Source organism: Falco cherrug, chromosome 7, assembly GCF_023634085.1.
Source record: "Falco cherrug isolate bFalChe1 chromosome 7, bFalChe1.pri, whole genome shotgun sequence".
Taxonomy (NCBI): domain Eukaryota; kingdom Metazoa; phylum Chordata; class Aves; order Falconiformes; family Falconidae; genus Falco; species Falco cherrug.
In genome coordinates this window covers 39,901,389-39,923,691 of record NC_073703.1, presented here as the reverse complement: position 1 = coordinate 39,923,691, position 22,303 = coordinate 39,901,389, and the positions used below count along the sequence as shown (strand labels likewise).

Below are 22,303 nucleotides of genomic sequence, written 5' to 3'. Positions count from 1 at the left end.
TGTGCTTTTTTGCATAATGCTGTCTATTATTATAATCTGTCATAATATAGCATCTAATTCTTTACACAGCTCATATGTCTAAATTTTATCTATGACAAAGATTTGCCAAATTTTTTCCTTAATATAGGAATTTGGGGGGATACTTTCACCGGGGTGTTGCTACTGGCTTCTATATTCATAGGGAAATACCCACATTTCATATTTTTCAGGTTAGTGCTTATAAATATGAGCACATTTATCTTTCATTCTAATAGTACAGAGGGTGGGAGGGATAGGTGCTATATTCCAAAGGTTTGTAGGAGATGGGGAATGTTTTGTTGCATCTGCAGATCCGGTTTGCAGTCACTGCTCTTTAACTGGTTTCTATTCAAGGATGTACGGAACAGGAATCAGTAGCAGCTTCTACCTCCATACACAGGGGTGCAATATTTAGAGCTACTAGGACAGAAGGTCTGTGACTGCTCTGCTTTCTTTGCAGGCTGACTTATCTTACCTGAAGGGTGAAGCCTACCCTGGAAGCCTTGATGAGAAAGGATAGCTATTCCCTCCTCTGACAAGTGTAAGAAGAAGCATTGAGTACAAAAGCCTTAAGGATTCTACAGAAGCAGGAGAGGAGGGGGAAAAGTAATGAGCATTGAGCTACATAGTACCTGAAGGAAGGACGTCCCCGCTTTGCTTTTGTTAGTGAGCTCAAAGAAGGATTGCAAGGACTGTGGCTATCAGAGTGTGAAGCTGGTGCGAAGACAGCACTGGCATCCATGACATGCTTCACTTTGAGCGTAGTTTGAAGGTGCTTTTCCACTAATGTAACTGGGGGCTGTCAGGGACACTGAAGCTGAGGAGGAGGAAATGCTCATGTCCTTTATCTTATACTAGTATGCTTCTATTACAATTCACTTATTTTCAAAAATTACTGTGACTTTAAAACACACAGAACAAAAAATACAAAACTCCCGTGTCTCTCAGCTACTCTTTTGTTGTTTTGTTTTGTTACTTATTTAATTTAGAAAGATTTTTTTTAAATTAGAAAAGAAGAAGAGACTATTAATCCCTACTTTTTGAATGTTTGGGGTCAACAATAGTGTGACTGGGTTCTGTTCTTGCCTTTTCTACAGATATTGCTATGTGTTGGTGGGATTAGCCAGGCAGTGTTTGGAACAGTGGTGTTCTCTGGAACATTTTCAGTTGGTATAGCTCGTTGCTTTGTCTCATGGACCTAAATTCATTTGAGCTTGTCATTGTGTTTGGTTTTGGAAAGTCAGCTTGTGACTCTAGGAAGGATCTGCTTTTCAGTAATTTTCAAGAGAGCAGGCTTAATCAGGTTTGGTATCACCCCAATGACACACACATATGTGCATGCACATCTGCATCATTGATTTCAAAATGCTTCCCAAACCAGTCATTGTGTCTGCAGATCCTACTCATGGTGTCCCCTCTGGATTTTGGTATCAAATTTGTACAGAAAGAAGGTACAATGACACCAAGTGTTTCCCTGACAACTCCTGTTTTGCACATCTGCTACAGTAATGCCATTTGGTAACTGCTTTGGAGGGTAACTCCTCTTTCTCCCCACAAATTTCTGACTGTAATATACTACTGAGCAAGTCCACACAAAACTGTCTGCGATCATCCACCTTAAATATATTTATTTCTAGCAGGACAGGTCTGCAGCCCTTCTTTCATACGGCGCATCCTGGCACACTTCTTGCCCTTACAAAAGATTATTTCAATACCTGTAAATATGTGCGGTACAATAGACCTCCTCGGACTTGCTCCTGCCCGTATCAAAAACCAAGCGCTGAATATTTCTCTGGGAACGTGAAATGCAGAGAGTTAGCACAGTGAACAGAGACTGTCTTCATGCCCCTGAAAGAAAAAAAGGAGCTGACTGAGGCAAAGCCACTGTTACAGACTGCGAATCAGCTCTATATGGCTCAGAAGTGAAAGAGAGAAATGAAACAAAAGCCTCCTCCAGCATATCTCATCCTCACTCTCTTCTCCCTTTTCAGTACCAAACTGTATTGTCTTAATCTGGGAATGTGATTTATCTGTGAAATATCTAGTGGGTGGCAGAGGTGGGGAGCAAAGCTGCACAGAGCTCCCCAGAGCTGCTGACCGAGGTAAATAGTGTGTCATAACACATTTATCAAATAATAATGGAAACCATATAAAACGTATAGGAGAGGGAGGGGGGAAACCCATTCTCCTCTGGGAAGTTACTGAATATTTCAGCCAGTTTATAAAAGTATGTGTACATGTGTTTAGAAGGGGAGAGGTTTTCCTAGCTTCACCTCTGCGAATAAATCATTGGCCTGGGATGTCTGAGCAGACAAGTGAAATGGATGAGCACATTATGGATCAAGGAGGTGGTATTCCTGCCTTGGTTAGTTTGAGAGGGACCACCCAAGCACTGTGGGACCAAGACGAGACTGTAAGTTATGCCTGTAGAGTTCTGAAAGACTCAGGCTGCAGTCTCTGACATGGTAGGAAGGTGTGAAATAAAATAAAATTGATGGTATTTCTCAAAGAGCAGGCATGACTAGTCATCTATCTGAACTGGTTTTGTTGCTAATATTTATTTATTTTTTTGCCTTTGCCTGGATTGCCAGCATAGATAAAATGCAAAAAAAAAAAAAAAAAAGGGAAAGAAAAAATGGCAAAGGTGTAATAGTTATGCCTATTTTTGGAAATTGATGTTTAGGTGCAACTAAAGAAAAAGAAAAATATATTAATGATGTATTATGTACATTTTTCACAGCTTGCCACTAGTGGCTTTTAGAATACACAAGCCAAAGTCTAATGCTCTCATTGATGCTGAGAATAATCTTGCATTATAACTGGTCTATTGAAGTCCGTGTGAATTACTTATGGAAAAAGATTTCCATTCCACATGAATAAGCCTTGCAGAACATGGATGAGTGTTACCAAGAAATACCAAGTTAAAAGGAGCCTGACAGAGACAGTATCCTTGTAAATATATGTATAGTTACAACTTCAGAATTCTTGCAAGGGAGGAGGAGAGCTGAGTTTTGGGATTATCATCTGCCACAGGAAAACCTCTTACAGTGCAGCTGATCACCTTTTTATATTTACACATGGCAATAGTGATTGAAGGTTAATCGGTCTACATATAGTGATGAATTGGATGAATTCTGGGCTGTAAGGAAAGCCAGTAGGAATTAAAAGTCAAAATATGAAAGGTGTCTTTATAGAAAAATATCCTTTTTTTTTAAGAAAAAAATTGATGTTTTTCTATGATATTCCAATATTTTATAATTTAAAAAAAATAATTGAAGGAATGTTGGAACTTTCTACTTAAAAAAAATTGCTTTCTCTTACAGTAGAAAATCTTAAGATGTTTTAAAATTATTTTAAAACTGTTCCTGAAAATTATTTTTTTTTAAGAAAATGCTGTGTTTTCCATCCATGGAATGATTTTCCTCCTTGCTTGATCCCCTCTAATTACAATCCAACAACATTCGAAGTCACATGTGGACACCCCCACTGTGCTGGGTCAGCTGTTGATTTGGGTTGGGGATTGAGCCAGAAGTTGTAAGGTGAAGCCTTGGGGCTGCTCACCTTTAACACTACTCAGCAGATCCCATGACTGCAGAGGGGTGATGCTGGTGGTTTGTAGACACTCTGCCTCCCATAACCAATGTCCCAGTGGGGTGTCAGCTATGTTCTTGGCAATGGGATCTTTGGGGTGACGTAAGAGGCTGAGATGCTGGGCACATGCCATCACTAAAGTTCCTGTATCACATTTCTCAGGAACGGAGATGTTAACTCCCCATGTTCAGGCCAGATTTCAGCTTCAGCACTCATATTGTACCTACCTAAATCTCCCCTGAAGTTTTGATTCGACACGGTATTGTTCATTTGGTGCCTTCTTAAACAGTACAGTGCAACATGCTGCCTGCACTGTTGAACATCTGCTTTGCTTCAAAAGTTGCTCCATTTTGCTTGCAAGAGAAAGGGTTATTTTCTTTTTTTTTTTTTTTTTTTTTAGTTTTAAGGTGAACAAACTCAACTGGAGCTCCAACTCTCCCTGGGCAGAGGCTGAACAATTGGTGTTTGTGCTGGAGAACAAGGCTGCAAGAGACTGGAAAGAATCCTTCTCCGCCCAAGGGCTTAAGGCACCCAAGCAACTAATCTACAGGTTGTACTATAAACTGTGGGCTATAGTCACAGCTGTGATCTCTGCATGAGATTTGCAGCCCATGGATCTGCCCCTGCTGTGTTCCCAGCCTGCCTAAAGCAACTTGCTATGTTCCCAGCATGTCTCTGCAAAAAGAGTTGCACATCAGGCTGGGGGTTATCTGGAGGCTGCTCCACAGCGATATCAATTTATGTAGACTACCACAGCCTGGCCACTGGTGGAAAAACTCTTTCTTGTCTCAAGTCCATTCTTGGAGGTAAATGTTATGTTATATAGGACTCTAGGTGCTCAGCTACTGTAGTGGTTATTGCTCTAGCTATTAATAAAGAGCAAAATAACTGCCAGATATTGTTTAAGCACAAGGAAAATTTCTTATTTATAAGAAAATTTGTACAGGGTTTCATTACTACTGATACTAAATGAATGCTACTGTAAGATTTCTACTGCTGATATCTGTACACTAGGACTACTTATGCCCATTCCTTTAGAAGTTTAGTGGTGTAGCAGCATGGAGAGAGGAAGAGAGCTGCCCCGAATGGCAGCCTGCAAAGCAGTTGGGTGGAGAGGGTATAGGGAGGAATGCAGAGCTGAGGAGCATCTGTGATTCTGTGAATCCTCTTAACCTCTCTGTTCCCTCATGGAGAGGTTTCTCCGGCAAGGAGTTCTTCATAGAGAAGCCTTCTTGCCATATCTGCTGGTGCATTTTCTTTGCATTTCCTCAGCCCTCTGTGTTGTAAGGCAATCTCAATGCATGAAACACATAACTGATAATTCTGCAGTTAAATTATTATGTAAGAAATGTAGTATTAAAAAAAGCCAGAAAAGACTGATTTGTTGTTGAAAGCATTGTCTAATGCATATCGCTGAAAAGATTCTTGCATGCAGAGAAGAAGACAGGTTTCCTTGACATAAAGAATAGGCCTTGATCCCGTAATTATTTTGGCAGGTGCTTAATTCCCAAAGTGTGAGTTATCCTATGAAATTCAATGCACATAGTGAAACAAAGGAGTGGGAAGGGACGAGGAAGGGATTACATATGTTGAGAGAAAGGCAAGAGGGGCTCTCTGAACAAATGGGACTGAAAGAGGGATTGAGGGAGGAGAGGAAGGGGGATTGGCGGATGAGAATAGGAAAACAATTCAGATTTGAAGTTGAATCAGCATTTGCTGACATGAACGTGACACTAATGGAAAGGATTTGGGAGAAGAATAGTTATAAGCTAACAGATTTGTTCTCTTCAAAACATTCTGTATGCAGGTAATAACATGTAGACTTCGTTTATAATAACTTAAGGTGACATCTTTTGGTTTCAAAGAGAATTCAACGGTCAGAAACAAGGAATGCCACACTCACCTGTTTTTCTTCCTCTTTTCTCCCTTCCTGAAATTTATTTCTGAAAGTCATTAAAATTCGGATACCATCATTTGTAACAAATGATGTGAAGTGTAAGGTACAGTACCTGGAGTATATGTTTGTTAAAATGAAGGAAGAGACTCTTCCAACACTTTGGGATTTTATGAATGATTTACATCTGGTGCTAAAGTTCATAAATGAAACGTGGGAGAACCAGATGCTTCATTTCTTGACTGCATCGTGTCTGCACATACTGATGGTGAATTGAAAACAGGAATGTCTCATAAATCAAGAAAATCTATTTTTGTACTCTTGATTTCTATTCCGAACATCCATATAACACCCAAACAAATGTGGTAAAATTGGTTCCTTGAGAAACCCTTTATGTTTAGTAACAGTGTGGACATGTTAATAAAAAAATAAAAAGAGGGGGGAAAAAAAGGAACCAGTCTTCAGAATATAAAATGCTCAGAATGAGCAACTGTTCTTGGAGATCAGCATCGAAGGCGCTTTGTTTAGCAAGAGAAAGACTGAATGGAACTGCTAGGCAGATTTTGGTAGTTGTACAAAGAACTGAGATGTGTAATATTGGCAGTGGGGGAAAAGAAATTAAAAGCCAAATTCTTCCTTTGGCTACTGACATCACATCTGAAGGCAAAATCTAGTCCACTTTTGAATAGGGAGACTGAGGCTTGTGAGCACACATTTGCAGAGAGCTGAGTGAAATTAAATTTTGTTCCATTTTTCATCAATGCTTTGGAATGATGCTTACATTCCTTTCTTGCTGACATCTTCTATTGCCCAAAGAATTGTAAGTGAGGCGTGTCATTATGTTCAGGTGTCACTAAAACTTTTCTAAACAGGTTTTTAAAATACCATTTATTGAATCATAATAAAAGAATAAGCACAAGTCTATCTGTCTACAGGTGTTTGGGTTTTTTTAATAGAAGTAATAGATTCAAGTTACCCTCCCTCACACTTCCCACTTCCTTGACTTCATTGCATGTATTTATCCACACATTTTAAATTATTATATTACAACTCCAAAACTACCTGTGAGAAATGGCAGAGTAGTAATAATAACTTTGGACGAAAAAGCTGTACACAAAAGAGTTACCAAGTACCAGCTGATGTGTGTCCATGGTAGCTGCCCATGTGTGTCCTCTTAGCCTCCAACGAATGCATGGTAATTGGGGTGGGCTTAGCCCCCTGGGCGGGGGTGTGAGGCTGAATTGACTCACCTTGCATTGGCTGTGGGGGAATAGAGTGCATCCAGGCAGTTCTTGCAGCTCAACAGAAACTTGCTACCTTGTGGTATCTTGTTTATGTATCTAAGCCCTGGATGTGCGTGCTCTGCTAGTTCTGTTAACAATTGAAAACAAATGTTTATTTAAATTTATTTACACATCCTACACACAGATTGAGTGTAGGTGTGCTGGCAGAAGGGAGACTTTAGGAAGGATTTCATAAAGGTGAAGGAAACTGCTTAGTAGCCAGGTTTCAAGGAGGCACCCCAAATGCAACGTGGGATGAGACTGTGGAGGTATTTGTGATGGTATCAAGGCAGGCACTTCTGGCAGGGCAGGTGGAGGTTGTGAGGTAGGGGAGCTGACCTTGCTTTCAAAGGTAGGTAGGCAGGTTGTATATATACACCATTAGCGTATGTATCTGTTATGCCAATGTTTCTCTTGTGGAAGCCAGTGGAAGTTTTGCCTTTTGTTTCAGTGAGAACAAGATCAAGCTTTTCTAGGGGGGATATTCCCCCATTACGTGTGGAGCATTGTACCCCCTTTCAGACTGAGATGGAGTTACTAAAAAACAGAAGTGCTCTGTACTCTCAGTTACCTTACTGCTCAAAATAGGTCCCTAACTAATACAATTTGTTATATGTCGTAAAACACAAAGGAAAGCACTTTTCACACCAAATATCAGAAAAGCACTCTCTTTTTTTCAACTGCAGAAGTAACAGAAATGATGTGTTCATTTTAAATTCCATTCATGTAGGCCCTAATAAAAGCTATTATAAAATACAATTGTGTGGAGACAAAAAGAGAGATAATATCACTATAGCTCAATATAAAATTTAAGTAATTAAGACATGAAAACTATTACACAATTTACTATGAATGCAATGTGAATAATAAAATGTTTAACCATTTCACTTCTGCTTTGTTTTTTGTTGTTGGTTGGTTGTTTTTTTTCAATAGTGCCTTTTGAAAATGTTTGAGCTTGAAATATTTCAAAGATCTAAATTCCATATTACTTCGGAAGCTGAGCAGGACTGAAAAGTAAGCTAGCTGGGTTTTCAAACTAAGTCTTGTATATATTTTTAGATGTTGATGTAAATATGGCACTCTGCCACATAGTGGATTCTACATGAAAAATGTCAGTTTCAGGTGATTTTGATGGTAGTTGTAAATAAAACAGGAAATACAGAGTGAACTGTGGAAGTATATTAGTGGTGCAAGCTAAGCAGCTGCATAATAGTTATGAAATTGTGTAGACAGACTGATGGATCCTAAGATTAAAACAAAAGCATCCATACATGTACTGGAAAGAAAAGTATTTTTAAACAGGAGTTGCTTAAGCTCTGCATATTTTTTTCACATGATTCAGTACTGTGTCCTCTTCTCTGGTGGGTTTCAGCAATGCTGTTGGTAAATGGTTGAGAGAAAATCTTAGTCTAGTCTTTCTTTAGTCGAGTGAATATCATAATTCAGTATCTGTAATACACACATTATTTTCTTGTGCACGGACGTATGCATGACAGTCACAGGCGTGTACCGGCACTGCTTAGTAACACTTAGCAACATCTGCTCTGTGATCCAGCCCTATCTTTTCACTTCATTCCAATGTGATTGTGTACGTTTGTTTTCTAGCTTAAATTTGTGGCAAACAATTTGCTTGAGACTGTGTCCAAGCTGTCCATGGAACAGCATTCTCCTGAGCTGCAGAACTGAGAGCTCATATTGGTGGTTCAGTAGGTGGCACTCTTCCCCTTAGATCAGTCTGAGCCATTGTCCCAGGTGTTACTCCGAACATGAAGTAGTTCTGCAGGAAGCCAGATGACAGACCCACAGCTTGCACTGCTGGGGTGTCAGGGACTAGTGTTTGCCGGTGCCCAGGTTGGAGTACACCATCCACAGCATGCAGTCTTTGTGTTTTGGGGAGCATTCTTGGTTTGTCTGCCATAGTGGCATCCTCCATACCTGTCCGGTGCAGAGGGCAGGAGCGGGGTCTATGGTGTGGACCATCTTTCATATCTGGGCTACCCTTATGCTTCGAATCCCGTTCTGAGCAAAAAAACCTACACAGGGAATGGAAACAAAGCTTAGAGGTCAACTCTGATGCCCAGCATGTTTTTTAGGCTGACACTTTCATAGAAAGCTTATTACTCTTGCTTCGTAAATTTGAGGAAAGCTTGTCTGCTAGGCCTTCAGAACTGATGATCTGTGGTTCCATTTACAGTAATTCTGTAGTTTTCAGACCTTCATCAGCCAAGCCCCAGATGCCTCAAACTGGGTGCCTTTGTTTATAAAGTCTTAGTCTTCCCTGTGCCTTTAATTTCTTGGCTGTAAAATAAAACTGCCAAGGCTTACATATTGTGGCTTACAGGCATGTGGTAAGGCACGAAAATGTTTGTGATCTGCTTGGCAAAAAAATGGAACTGAGCATTGTGCTTATATTTGTTGTTATGATGAAGAATAACTATCAAGTCCATCTCCTAGATTTCTCTGTCTTTTCCTAGTGTCATGGCTTATTTAAAACTCAGCTGAATCCTCCCTGAAGCCCCAGACAATTACAAATAGTAAGAAGCAAATATATATGTAAGTATATTTGTGTGTGTATATATATTATATAATGGTCATTAAAAAAATGAAATCTGTAAGTAGTCCAAAATGGAGAGGCAAAGTCATCACAATCTGTAATGAAGCAATGACAAATGGCAGGCTCCAGTTTTGGCCTGTGAGATTTATACTTCCTGTGTATTTAGTTTTGTACACACAATTTCTTCTAAAAATTGCTAAATAGTTTTCTCTAATAACATTTCATAAATCGCTCAGCTATTTACATGCTTTCAGATCAATCATTAAAACAACTAAGAAGTTGAAGTTACACAGGTCAAAGCACAGACTTTATAGAGAAGAAGAGCTGCAAGTTTATGGTTCCTTACTCTTCCTAGTAACTCATCCCATACATAGTTTTATATTTGAGATATAAATTATTCATGAATAGTTTTTAGCAATCAGTGAATTAGCCACTTGCAATTAAAAAAAAATTGACCTCCTCTTCTTGCATTTAATCTGACTAAAGTCAGTGTCATTGCTGTATGATTGGGTCTCATCTATTTTTATCTGCTGTAGGAGCCGTTTTGATCCAAAATTGACAAAACCACACTAGAAACCTGAAAAAAAGGAAAGGTAAGTCATATATATATATATCTCTGTGCGAGTGTATGTGTATATATATATACATGACAAGACCAGGACTTGGCCCATTGTGTGAACTACATAACTTCTACACTGCCTACCATACTTAAGAAAAAACCCTGACACTTCACTCATGGCAAACTTTTTAGAGAACTCCACAAAGAAGGAGAATGTAAACTGTCCAAAAGAAGAGCAACCCTTTCGCAAAGCCACCAGTAATCTCTGGAAAGCCAGATCATACTGATCAAATATTCTGACACCTCTTTTTGAAAAGCAATGTTATTTTGCACTGTATGACTCTTCTGACCCTTTACCAAATAGGGCCTGAAAGAAAAGGTTTACTTTTAGCATTTTACTTGAAAAGAAACTAAAAACACTTTTGAAGATGTTTGTAAGACATTAGTAATAGATCCTGCCAAATATCACATTCTCCATTTTGCCAAGACTGCTTTGCTTTGCTGCCTGATTTTTTTTTTTTTGTTGGTTTTTTTTTTTCCATCAGGCCCAAACTGCTGACATTCTGTCACTCTAATAGGAAAAGACATGATTTGGAACAGTTATTAATATAAGAAAAATACCATGTTAGAAAAGGGTTAGCCTTCTAAGTGGCCAAGTTCAACAAGACAAAATTAGGATTGCATTATCTCCCTCCCTGGAGCATGCATGTGTGGATTTATGGAGCTTAGAAGGGGGATAATTTAGCTTTATGCATACCTTTTTTCACTTGGACGTTCAAAGAGTTAACTTTTTAAAAAGCAGCTGTAACATCTTATATACCATAGCTTTGATTTCTTCCTATCTTCATAGTTACTACACAGTATATACTTATTTATTCGTATATAATACATTGTGGAAAAGGTGTTAGTTACAAAAGGCTATATGTTACCTTCTGTTTTAGGTAGGTGTGGGAGGTCACCCCAGGCACCAGCAGATAGAGATGAGGAGTGTGCACTGAGTGAGACATCAAAGGCATTGTTTAGGGAGCTAGAAGAACAGAAGGAGAATTTGGAGTAACAACTGATGAAGACAAGATTTCATAGAAAAAGGATGGCTGGTCACCTGAAAAGCTGCTGAGATGCCCCAGGGAGATGCAAGAAGATTCAGACCCTGAAATTTGACTAAGAGAAGAATAGAACAACCTTTAAGAGGGGTTTCAGTGGAGTACAGATGGAAAATCTCATTGAATAGGTTCAAGAAATTAATTCAGCAGGAAATTGTAGATGACGTAGACAGATAGAAATTCAATGAGCTTAGCAAGAGAGGGAAAAGCAGGCTGGATCCTAATGGCAGAAGTATATAAGACAAAGCATGGACATACTAAAAGTAAAAGAGAATTCTGGCCATATAAGTAATCACAATTACCATAAACTAGTGCAAGGCAATCTAGTAAGAGTTGAATATGCTCCTGTCAAGAATTCTCGTCCTGGGACTCACTTATACTCTGGCTTGTCCCTTAAAATTTCTCTTCTGGAAGTTCTGTAACAAAATTTATCTTCATTTTCTATTAAGTTTATTAAATGAGAAAATTTTAAAGGTTTGATCTTATTGATGGATAAAATAAAAATTCATTTTCCATCCTTAGTAAGGAATTCCTAAAATGCAGGGAAAATATTTTGTAATTTTTTATTATTTTTTTTGCCAAGCTTGTAAAGGCAAAACTTTTTCTCCCACTCATCATTTTTAAATGGTAAGTAATATGGAATTTAATGTATCTAGAAGCTAAAATGAAAATCAAATAAACAACAGTATATAACATTCATCTTGTTATTCTCAAGCATACACATCTTGTCTATTAAAAAGAGACCATTTCTATTAATATTCTTGTAACCATGCTTTGTCTACCCCTTGCCCTATTGTGCTAGAGCGCCAATATATGTGGTGGTTAGCACCAAATGATTTTGAGAACCTTACTGGGGCAGAAAAATGCGCTTTTGGCCAACAGCACTCCAGCTAGCTCCACCTGGACAACTTGCTCACTTTCAAGCCTGACAAAGTGCCATATTACGTCTTCTGTGTCCAGCTACCTTCAAGCTTGAGTCTGGGAGATTATGCCTTCTGTTTATAAGATAGCAGGCCAGCATTCAAGATAAGAATTCACATTATGCATTCCACAATGCGCTGTGTCAGTGCTAAGAGTCCTGAGCTGGTACATCCTCTAATTATCTTGGGTTCGTGCAAAAGTCAGTCACAGAAGTGAAACTTGTGCAGACAAGCCCCTCCTCACTTACTTTGCTCAATCTTATAAATGACAATAACTATCAGTTTTGCTTCCAGAGGTTTTCCAGACCTCTGCTGTTTCTTTTTGGTCTGCCTGTCTTTGTCTATTATTTTTCTCTAAGTCAAAGTATTCAAAGCAGAGCTGAAGAATGCAAAGATTATCCACTTCCAAAATCTTCTTTCTCTCCATGAACAGACCCATATAGCATCTGCTGATGAATGACAGCTTATTGTTCATTCTCATTACAGTAACGTGTAAATCTACTGACTGTGACTAAGGAAACTGGGAGCTTGTTTGCCCTATAAACTTTCTCATGTGCCTGCTGGAGGCACAGTGTTTCCCCAATTGCTTGTGCTTCACTAGCAATCTCTGAAAATGCAAACCAAACAAATAATCCTAATACATGTAGCACATAACAGGCTGGAAGGATATCTTTTAATGTAAAATGAGTTAGTAGTTCTCAGGCTGAATTGTCTGAAGTGGTTAGGAGTTAGCTGATGGTGTATAATAGCTGCTCAGTCTTTTTCTTGCTTCTTGGCACAGACAGCATTGGTTGGCTGGGCTGATTAGAGCCCTGCACGTCAAAAAGGTGCAGGTTGTCCTTAACACTGGAAAACCGGCTCTTGCACGGACAGCTTTAATGCATGATAAGCTATATGGTTTAGACATAAATTGTGTGTGCTTGAAATTGAAGTGAACTTTGCTTGTATGACATATCCATGTAGATATGGCCAATAGCTGTTAGAGTCTGTTGCAGCTCTTATTTATTGCTTGTAGTTGAAGTAAAAATCAGTGCCATGTGATTCTATTCAATTCAGGGAAAAAAACCTAATTGTCCTTCTGCCAAAGTTTAAGTGCTACATTTTTTCATTAGAATTTAACAAATGTTCATCTTAAAATAGACTGACAATGGGTCAAACTGTTCCACTTTATCTGTTATGAACTTAAAATTTATCAAAGCTGGTACTCGCTCTTCCCAGAGGAATTTGTATTTTCGCTTCTGGATTTAGCTATCGAATTCTCCATAGAAACTACTGTTTAACAGCCACAGCATCCTAAAATATTTGAAAAAGATCACTGCAACAGTCTTCCACTTTCGCCTGCCACACACTTATGTAGATGCTTTGGGGCACTATTATTGTTTATAAATCTTTAATGCGGAAGTGTAGCCTTTTTAGGGAATATTCTTGAAGACGACAGCTGCTACCTTGACTGAGATCTGATATCCCTATTTATCTTGGCCAGCAATGACCATTCAATGAATGTGTGTGAATCAAAGTCAGTTTGGAGTGTAAGCTAAATCTTCCTTCTCCCTTTAGATTTTTATTCCATTTCATTACTTGCAGGCCTTTGTCTTGAACAAGGGCTCTTCTTGCTGTCGTAATATAACTAATGGTAATACTTGAGGTGGTAGGTGCGATCCAGTACGAGAAGGGGTATCTTAATCTTGCCCTCTCGTGGTAAAGTATATTAAATCCAGGATTTAAAAAGCAGACTAAGCATTGATGGGATTAAACATATTACATATCTTTAAGGAAGGCACATGTATTCTTCAGTGTTTAGTGCTAAGTCCTATGTTGAACTAAATCCAAAAATGAGATGTAGATTCTGGCGTACTAAAAATGTTGACCTGGATCTCTTGGTCCTTGCTTTGATGTGGCAATATTTTTTAGTGCCTGAACAACATCTTGGGTAGAGGTGAAAATGTAACACACAGCCTTTTAATTTCATTGTGTTATTTATAACAATTATTTTAGTCAAATTAGAAGTAAATGGCTACTAACCTTTGTGTGTATGTGTATGTGCGCCCAACAATTCCTAAATGCCACTAGGAAATTAGAGTAATTTTGATATTAAAATGATTACTACCACTTTTGTAATAAACTGATGCGACTTTAGAAGTCTGTCCCTGATATCTTTCATGATTTAGACATCACACAAGCTATAATTGTGCTATTAAAGGAAAGAGAGCTAATCTTTTTGCATTTGAAGTAAGCCCTCATCATCAGACCCGACAAAGCCAGACAGATCAAAAAAGAGTAAAAAAGAGCATTTAAGGAAATTAGTACAAGTGTCAGTTAAAAGGTAAAAATTAATGCACTTATTATTGAAATACAGTTGAAACCTACGTTCTTTTCATTTCTTTGATATTGCTAAAGCATAAAACATTCAATTAACTTTCCATTGTGTTTGGGGGGTAGTGGGGAAAGGCAAAGCATTGTCACTGAAGTGTTAGGTGTGTAGGTGGTATGTGCAAGGCAAAAATGATTAGTTATGAGCAGAGGGTACAGCAAAGGCGTTTACATTGCAGTCGACAAAGCCAGTCAACTCCTATAGTGTGTTCCAGGACTATGTTCTTGCATTTGCACCACTTTTCCTAATGATACGGTACTGAACCCCTGAGAAGGTAGCATGAATTCCTTTCATCTTTACCAAGGAGTGTTTCTTTTCCTGATTATCATTATCTACATCGTTGAAACCTGCATGGTTGTGCACCTCTTTCCTAATAAAAAGTGAATACAGATAAATTGATAATATTTTGGATCATTGAATAATAGTACTTTGCAACATAAGTGAAATAGATACGTTTAATTTGTACTTACCCTCAGCCATAAATATGAATTCCCATGGCTGTATTCTTTTATTCTTTGAAAGCTGTTACTAAGAGTGCTGATTTGTAAAAACTGATCTAGGATATTTCAAAATATATCCTTGATTTACAACTCTTATATGTTGGCAACACTAAAGCTGAAAATTTGTAGTAATGCAGTAGTTTTTTCTATCCTTTGTGCTGTTCAAAGGGAAAGCAGCTTCTCTTTTTTTTCCCTTTCCTTTTTTTTTCTTTCTTTTTTTCCCCTTCCTTTTTTTCTTCCTTTTTTTTTCTTTTCTTTTTTTCTTTTTCTTTCTTTTGTTTAATGAGAACACTGTAATGATGTAAAATATATAGAGGGACAATTTTTAAAATCATACAAAACAGGAATCCCTCTGAACCCATTCAGCTGGCTTGTTAACAAAACCTTTCTAATATATTGATGAAGATGTTTTCTCTCTATCTCCACCATCCCTACATTTTATTTGAATTTCAGTAATATTAAGACGATGCTGTTATGTTCAACATGCTTTAATTAAAAGAAGTATTTGCTAATTGGCATAAAATATCAGTGTGATTATTTTTCCATATATTTATGATTTTGCAATAAGAGAACAGCTGCTAAATATTTTCTTACATGCTGATTCCACTTAATCAACATTCTTCTTAATGGAGGCAACAAAAGTTAGAAATTGTGTTTTACAAATGCGCTCCATGAAAACATCAGCATGATGACAAAGTCATGCCCTTTGGGGTACAAATGAGCAGGTTTACCGCAAAACACTTCTATATAGATAGGAGATAAATCTTAGTTTAAAAATCCTTTGCTATATTGAGCACCTTCCAGGCCAAATGTGTACTAGCACTTAAAGAAAATATTACCAGTTTTAACACCCAAACTCACTCGATGTTTTGATTATTATTCCTATTAATATGCACATGATAGAAGTTAATGCCATACTGACAGATTTAATGCTTTGTAAATGTGCTGAATTAAACTAGAAAGGTAAAAGCAGCCATTACCCTAAGACCTAAAAGAGAGACACTAATCAGCTGGCTTTTTTCCTCCTATCCTTTTTACAGATGGCTGGGAATACAGGTTTTATTTAAAATGCAAGAGTGGAAAAAGCTTAGCCACAGGAAAAAGAAAAGGTCTTGACCCTTAAATATTGATTCCATTCTATTGATTACAAGAGATGGGGGTGGAGAGACTTTTAAAAAATGTAATCCTAAAAAAGATACAAAGCAGATTTACGTAAAAATCAGCCTGAGCTTTGTTATTTACAGGGCTAAAAAGTTACAGAATAAAAGGCAAAGAGGAGGGAGATCCAAGCACACATGGACACTAGAACTAATATTCAGACCTCATGGACTCAGAAGCCAAAAGCCCTTGCTTCTGCTGGCAGGAGTGCTCTGTCAGTAGACTATGCTGTCCGTGGAAGCTGGGATATCTGGCAAGGTCAGGATCCACATTTGCTGCTAGATTCCCTACTATGGGCAAAGAGGCATGTTGCCAAAGCCTCCTTTCTCTTCAGCCATGCTGAACAATATAGCAAGAGCGAGCCCCCCGCCCCCCCCCCCCCCCCCCCCCCCCAAATCACTAACAAGTCAGGAGAAAAGGTAAGAAGCATGGTTATAACCTTGCATCTTGAACTGAACTTTGGGAGTGAACCAGAAAAAAGCAAGCCAATTGTAGTAAACCTCTAGAAGCATTAAATCTATGCGGATCCTGAAGTGACTGATTCACTTCAGTAAAAGTCTCTGTAATTCTCATTGTCAAAGAACTGAAGCAATTCTGTAGATTAGTGGAAGAACTGCTCCCTTGCAATGTGCCAAAGCCACAAAGAATTTGCTATAGATACGCTGACAAATGGAAACATAAAATAAACACAGAAAAACGTGTAATTCAAGGCAGTAATATATATTTTAAGCTAAACCACTGCTATACTCTCAGCGTGTCTACTTAGCTTTTCCACACTGCATAGCCCAGACTGCTGACAGGACTTTCCCCATTCTTTTGCCAAGAAAGCACAAAATGTGCTAGATTGTTTCCTTGCATAAATTTCTTACAGACTTGTGGAATTGCGCAGTAGACTTTCTTAAAGACATTTAAAGTACACAATATTTGTTGGAGGACTTCTAATCAACAAATTCTGATTTGCAAAATGGGCATATAGTGTAAGACCCAGTCTGGAGACCTGCTGTTCTCCTCTGCTGTGTATAATACTCCCACTATCTTTTGTGATATTTCTTTGCAGGTATGTTCTCCTCACTGCACGAGCAAGCCTTCCATTCACCAACACTGCTATTATGTGACTACTCCAGCTGTTGGGAGAGGAGGCCACAAGGTGTGAAGAGTCAGAAAAGTAAGGGTCAAATACTCAGGTGAGATCAAGCTACAAATTGTGCATATAAAGTACGTTCCAGTTTTAGCAGTCTGTAGTAACTTTTAAAAGGAACCATGAATCTGGATAGTCAGTATATTGAGGATAGGGCCACACAGCAGCTAGGCACAAGTGATCTGGAACAGTGCTGTGCTTTGCATGGGGTGATTAAGTCCTGCTAAAAAAATAGGGTAAATTAGTCTCTATAGCGTAATACAGGGTAACATGACTGCATTGCTGCCAGTGACCCACTGTCTTGTATATCTCTACATGCCATTCTAACATGCTGTATAGAAAACCACCCTAAACTCTCATGCTAGGTAGTCTGTCCTCATTACAGTGTGCCTTCACTGTTGCTCTTCATTTTTGCTGTCTAAAGACAACTCTGGGTAATATGTTTCCAAATAAGTAGTTGGTTAAGAAGGGTCCTTGGATTTTAAAAGCCACATTTCTTTCCAAATTATTTTCTCCTGGAGTTTTTATTAGTTGCAGTATCATCAGCTAACTCTGCAATCAGCGATCCACTTCACAGCTCAGCTTTAGTGCTAACGAACATGCAAAACCCCTCTTGGTATAGCATCAAGGATGAAATCAAATTATTTAAAGATTTTTTTTTTATTTTTTATTAATGTTTACTTCTGCCTGGTTTCTCCTCCATCGAAAGAAATTATGAAGTTTTAAAAGACTGATAATTTCCTTTGTATAAAAATTCGGAAATATGACTTTTTTTGTATGTGCCTACTAAATTAGAACATCCAGGACAGTTGATTTCATCAGTAATAAACTCCCTTTGCAGCAGTTAGTGACAAAAAGGGTTTTCAAGGGAAGTAAATACTTACATATTCATAAACTTTCTCTGTGCTTTTTATGAAACTCCTCAGCAGCTCACACAAAGTGATAAATTAGAAAATGCACTACGTAATAATGGATATTAATCTTTTTTCTCTGTTTTACCTGTCTTTCAAAGAATGAAGATGAGGAAAGTATAAAAGTCCGAATGCAAGCTCCAGAACTCTTCTTGCCTTTGCTCGTTTGTTGAATTGTGGCTGTCATTGCCTTACACACGGGCAGTCTGGCCTCTGCAGCGTACCTGGGAATTGCATTCACTTCAGGTGCAGGACACCCCAGTCGCAAGCCTGGAAGAACGTCTCCAGCCCTGCGGTCAGCCTGGTCGGGCTGTGGGGCTCACTCTGCCAACACCGGCTGCTGAGGGGTGGCTGGGGTGAGAGGCTGCCTGGGCGCCACTGCCCCCCTGCCCCACAGCTCCCACCCAGCTGCAATGAGATGGCTTCTTCGCTTCTGAAGGGTGTCGCAAAAATAAAATGCATTAAAGACAGCAAGGTGCTTAGACGTTACGTCAGTGGAGGGGGAACATGGGGTCATTTAAGCACCTTAGAACAGAAGCTGATGAATACAGACACAGCTTTGCTTTCTTTGAAGTAAATGTAAAATGGGAAAAATGCCCTAGCCTCCAAAAGAGAAAGGAGTAGAAGGTAAGAAATTGAAAGGCTGCTACGGTGGTGGCAAAGGCTGGCACAGTATTATTGTAACACTAATGACTAGGAAATAGAGGAGGCTCTACAGCCTGGTTGTATACTACAAACAAGAGTAAAGTTTTTAATGAAATCTTTTAATCTTCAGAGAAGACAATTTATGGGCCTCCTGCTGCCGGGTGCCGAGCCACCCTCTCCTCATAATCTCTCCTGAAACCTGGCCCAGGCCCAGGCAATTTCCTCACAGCCGTGTGGCACCAGGTGTGGGTGGCAGCACTGGGCTCAAAAGCAGCGGCTGTGGGCACCTCCATCTCTATCGGCCCCACAGATCATGCTTTCCTGCTGCTGCAGAAGGGAAGTCAGGGCACATGGCCCATCTTGCCATGTTGCGGCATGGGGGAGACGGTGTTGTCCTCTTTGTCGATAAAACACCTGGAAACGCCATGGGGTTCAAATGATTTTCCAGGGCAACCCCCATTGTCTCCCAGAGTAAACCTTTTTTTCCTAGTAGCTTGTTGATGTTCAGAGGGAGAGAGTGCCTCAGCAAGGGCCTGAGCCTCTCCTCAGGGGCCTATGGTAATACGCTGAGAGCAGCCTGGCTGTTCCTGGCTGCCATGTTGTGGTACAGGCAGCCTGCCGCCTTCACTGCTGCCTGCAGGTTTTGCCTGCCACTGCTCAGTCTCTGTCACCTGCCCCCTCTTTTTTTTTTTTTTTTTTTTTTTTTTTAAATCACTTGATGTTGAGGTACCTCCCTGTGCTCTAGATATTTGCAAGTTTCCAGACCTCCTCAGCAAAGTCCCAGACAGTCACTTGGCCTTCTATGAGTAAACCCTGGAAGATATAGTCTGCATTTAAAAATTAGTAGAGTAAATTGATGCCTGCAAAAGTGCTGTATAAATCTACACGCAATAATAACAATAGAAAGCTATTAGTTTAGCCATCTAGACTTCCTTACTGCTTTGCCACCACTATGTTAATAATGATGAGTGGAGTGGCAAGAAAAATGGAGCCATTTTTCCTACTGAAATGCACTGAAGGAGTTGATGCTTCTGTAGGAATGGAAAGAAAGATGGTGACTTCTTCCTGGTGAAAAATGGGCAGGGAGTGAAGCTGGCATTTACTGTATAAAAATATTTGTCTAGGTTCATTATTTTCTGTTTCAGTAGACAGGGAAAGAAGTTCTGTTTAGAGGGAAGACCAGTTAATTGGCTATGTTTCTCACCTGCAAAAAGGGGTGGGGTGACTGCTTTAATGTCAATTCAGATTCTTACATTTTGGTTTTAAAAAAAGAAAGAACATAAAAAGAATATCAACTCAATATAAAGTTAATATTAAGTTCTGTTGTTTGTTTTTTTTAAGAGAGAAGTGAAGGCAGAGAAAGAAAGGAGAAATTGAAGGGGAACTCAACTTTGGAAAGTTATTGCACAGGAAAGGCAAAATGACGTGCATGGAGGGTAAGTTCAGCAAAGGGACAAGGTGTTTCTGAGCCCTGAGTTCCAATCGCATTCAGTGCTGTGCACCAAAAGCAATGCAAACAGCAAAATCAGAGGTACATAACGATTTTATTAGACATTCTCTGATTTAAAAGGAAAAAAAAAGTACCAGTAGCCCCAGTCTTGCAGTGGCAATAGGATGTCTGTGCCTTTTGCTCATTATGTTGTTTGAGGATACTAGCCTAAGCTTTCGTAAATTAGCCTTGGGCCTGTCGTGCCACTTAACTGCAAGGGCTGGAAGTTCAGATTCCAGATATCCATGTGTTTACAGGCATGCAGCTGGATCTCTGTAAAGCTGACACTTGCATGCATCATATATCCTGAAATCACTGTGCTCTACCCACATACAAGAGTTGTGTTTTCATGTGTCTTTTTACAATTTCAGGATTACAGAATGTATATTTTCAATATTCAAGTGTACCCAGAGGCTACTCTATGTTTTCTGATCACCCATCCTGCCCAGCCTTACAGATACTCTAATTTATGTCCTGATCCATGCTCTGGGAATTAAGAGTCATGACACTGAATAAGACTGTAAAGAAGTAAAATCTTTCTTTTTTTTTTTTTAACCTCTGTATATTGAAGGTACTTATCTTGTTGCATGAATATGGATGATAATTTCTTATGAATATGGAAAGGACTGGGGAGGGATGGGTCAGTGTTTAACTGCTCTTAACCTTTCCACTAAGTTGACCTTACCACAATATGATGCATAGAAGGGGTCAGGCTTAGCTGATTTTCTGTAGAATGCCATTAGTAATTTTTTGCCACATATGTTGGCCCTAAAGCCTTGTTTGCCACCTATATAATTATTAGAAGACTCTTATAATTATATTTGAAATTCTAAGTTGACACTTATGTCACAGTACCATGGCACAGTATTATGTTTAATTTCTCTTTTGTTCATCTCATTTAATGTACTGAAGAATTATACTCAAGAGATCCCACACACTTCTTTTCCTTATCATCCCCAGGTACAAGTTTCTCCCCTACCTGCTAGAACCATCAATGTAATTAAAAAAATAAAAGAAGAAAAAAAAGCTTGTATAGATTTGCACACTCAAAATGTAAAGTGGATAAACACCCCAATTCACATATTTTATGAAGCTCAAGAAATGGGTTATTGGTATTTCCCTAAGAGGTAGGATTAATGACCCAGTAGTATTACAGGACAATGATAAATTATTTGTGACTTTAACATATTGCACAACCTGAGCTGTTTGGCTCAAATTATGTTCACTTGATCCTTATAAAGAGCAAACTCTCTTTCAATTAGCTTCCTCATCCACCCTGGCGGACTTGGTTGGGTGTCTCCTGCAGTGCTGCCTTTCATCAAGGTCCTCACTACAAACACCCATGAGAAGATGTTAAATAGCAGGTGACATCCAGGATGCGTGTTCATTCTCAAGTTTCCAATCCAAGGCCTACCTTGGGTTGGAACACTCCCGATGCAGCTGTGAAGTGATCATCAATGAATGGTAATAATAGGGTCACACTGTGTGGAAATGGGATAGGATGATCATTTGGATTCCTCAGGTGATGATGCTGTTAGGTCTCTGTACGTTATACCTGATGTCTTGTAAAATCTTGTTAAGTTCATAGCAGCGTTCAGTGCCAATGGGGAGAGTGATCTGGATTGCCTTCAGATAAGACTGTAGAGTGGGAAACATACTTGGATTTAATGCAGTAGGAAAGTTGCAGTAGTATTTTGGGATTGTGTTGGGGTGTTTTTAATTTATTATTTATTTTTGAGTTTTCTAGTGGGTTTTGGAAGCAGAGGAATGAGGTCACAAAGACTAAGAACTGTTCAGCCACTGTGAGACAAGTGGAAATGAACTTTTTCTTATTAGTCACTTTCTACTTAGGACATCTAAAAAGCTGAAAACTTTAATCCACCTCCTGCAGATTACTATATGGATTAACTGTTCCAGACTGAAGCAGTTTTTCTGTGGCAGTAATCCTGGTTTACCAATATTCTTCTTCTGTCGTTCTCTAAATATTTAAGTTTCACAATGAATTTGTCAACCAGTAGATATGTTAGAGTCCTTTTAGTGATTGAAAATTGATGTACCAAGAAGGTAAACTAGTTTTCCAGAGATGAGTAAGCACAGAAAGGTCTGATTGGTTTATAGGGCTTATGTGGTTAAGGTGTGCCAATTTCTGTAGCCAAGAGCAGTGCAAAG

At 39.0% G+C, this 22,303-nt stretch overlaps 1 long non-coding RNA gene across 1 annotated transcript; it reads left to right on the top strand.

The window, feature by feature from the left end:
• The first annotated feature begins 4,002 nt into the window (after positions 1-4,002).
• Positions 4,003-19,303, top strand: LOC129736569 (uncharacterized). Its single transcript, XR_008733350.1, has 4 exons — positions 4,003-9,339; positions 9,877-9,933; positions 17,009-17,135; positions 18,102-19,303. It is a non-coding gene; the product is annotated as an uncharacterized LOC129736569 (long non-coding RNA).
• The last annotated feature ends 3,000 nt before the right edge of the window (positions 19,304-22,303 follow it).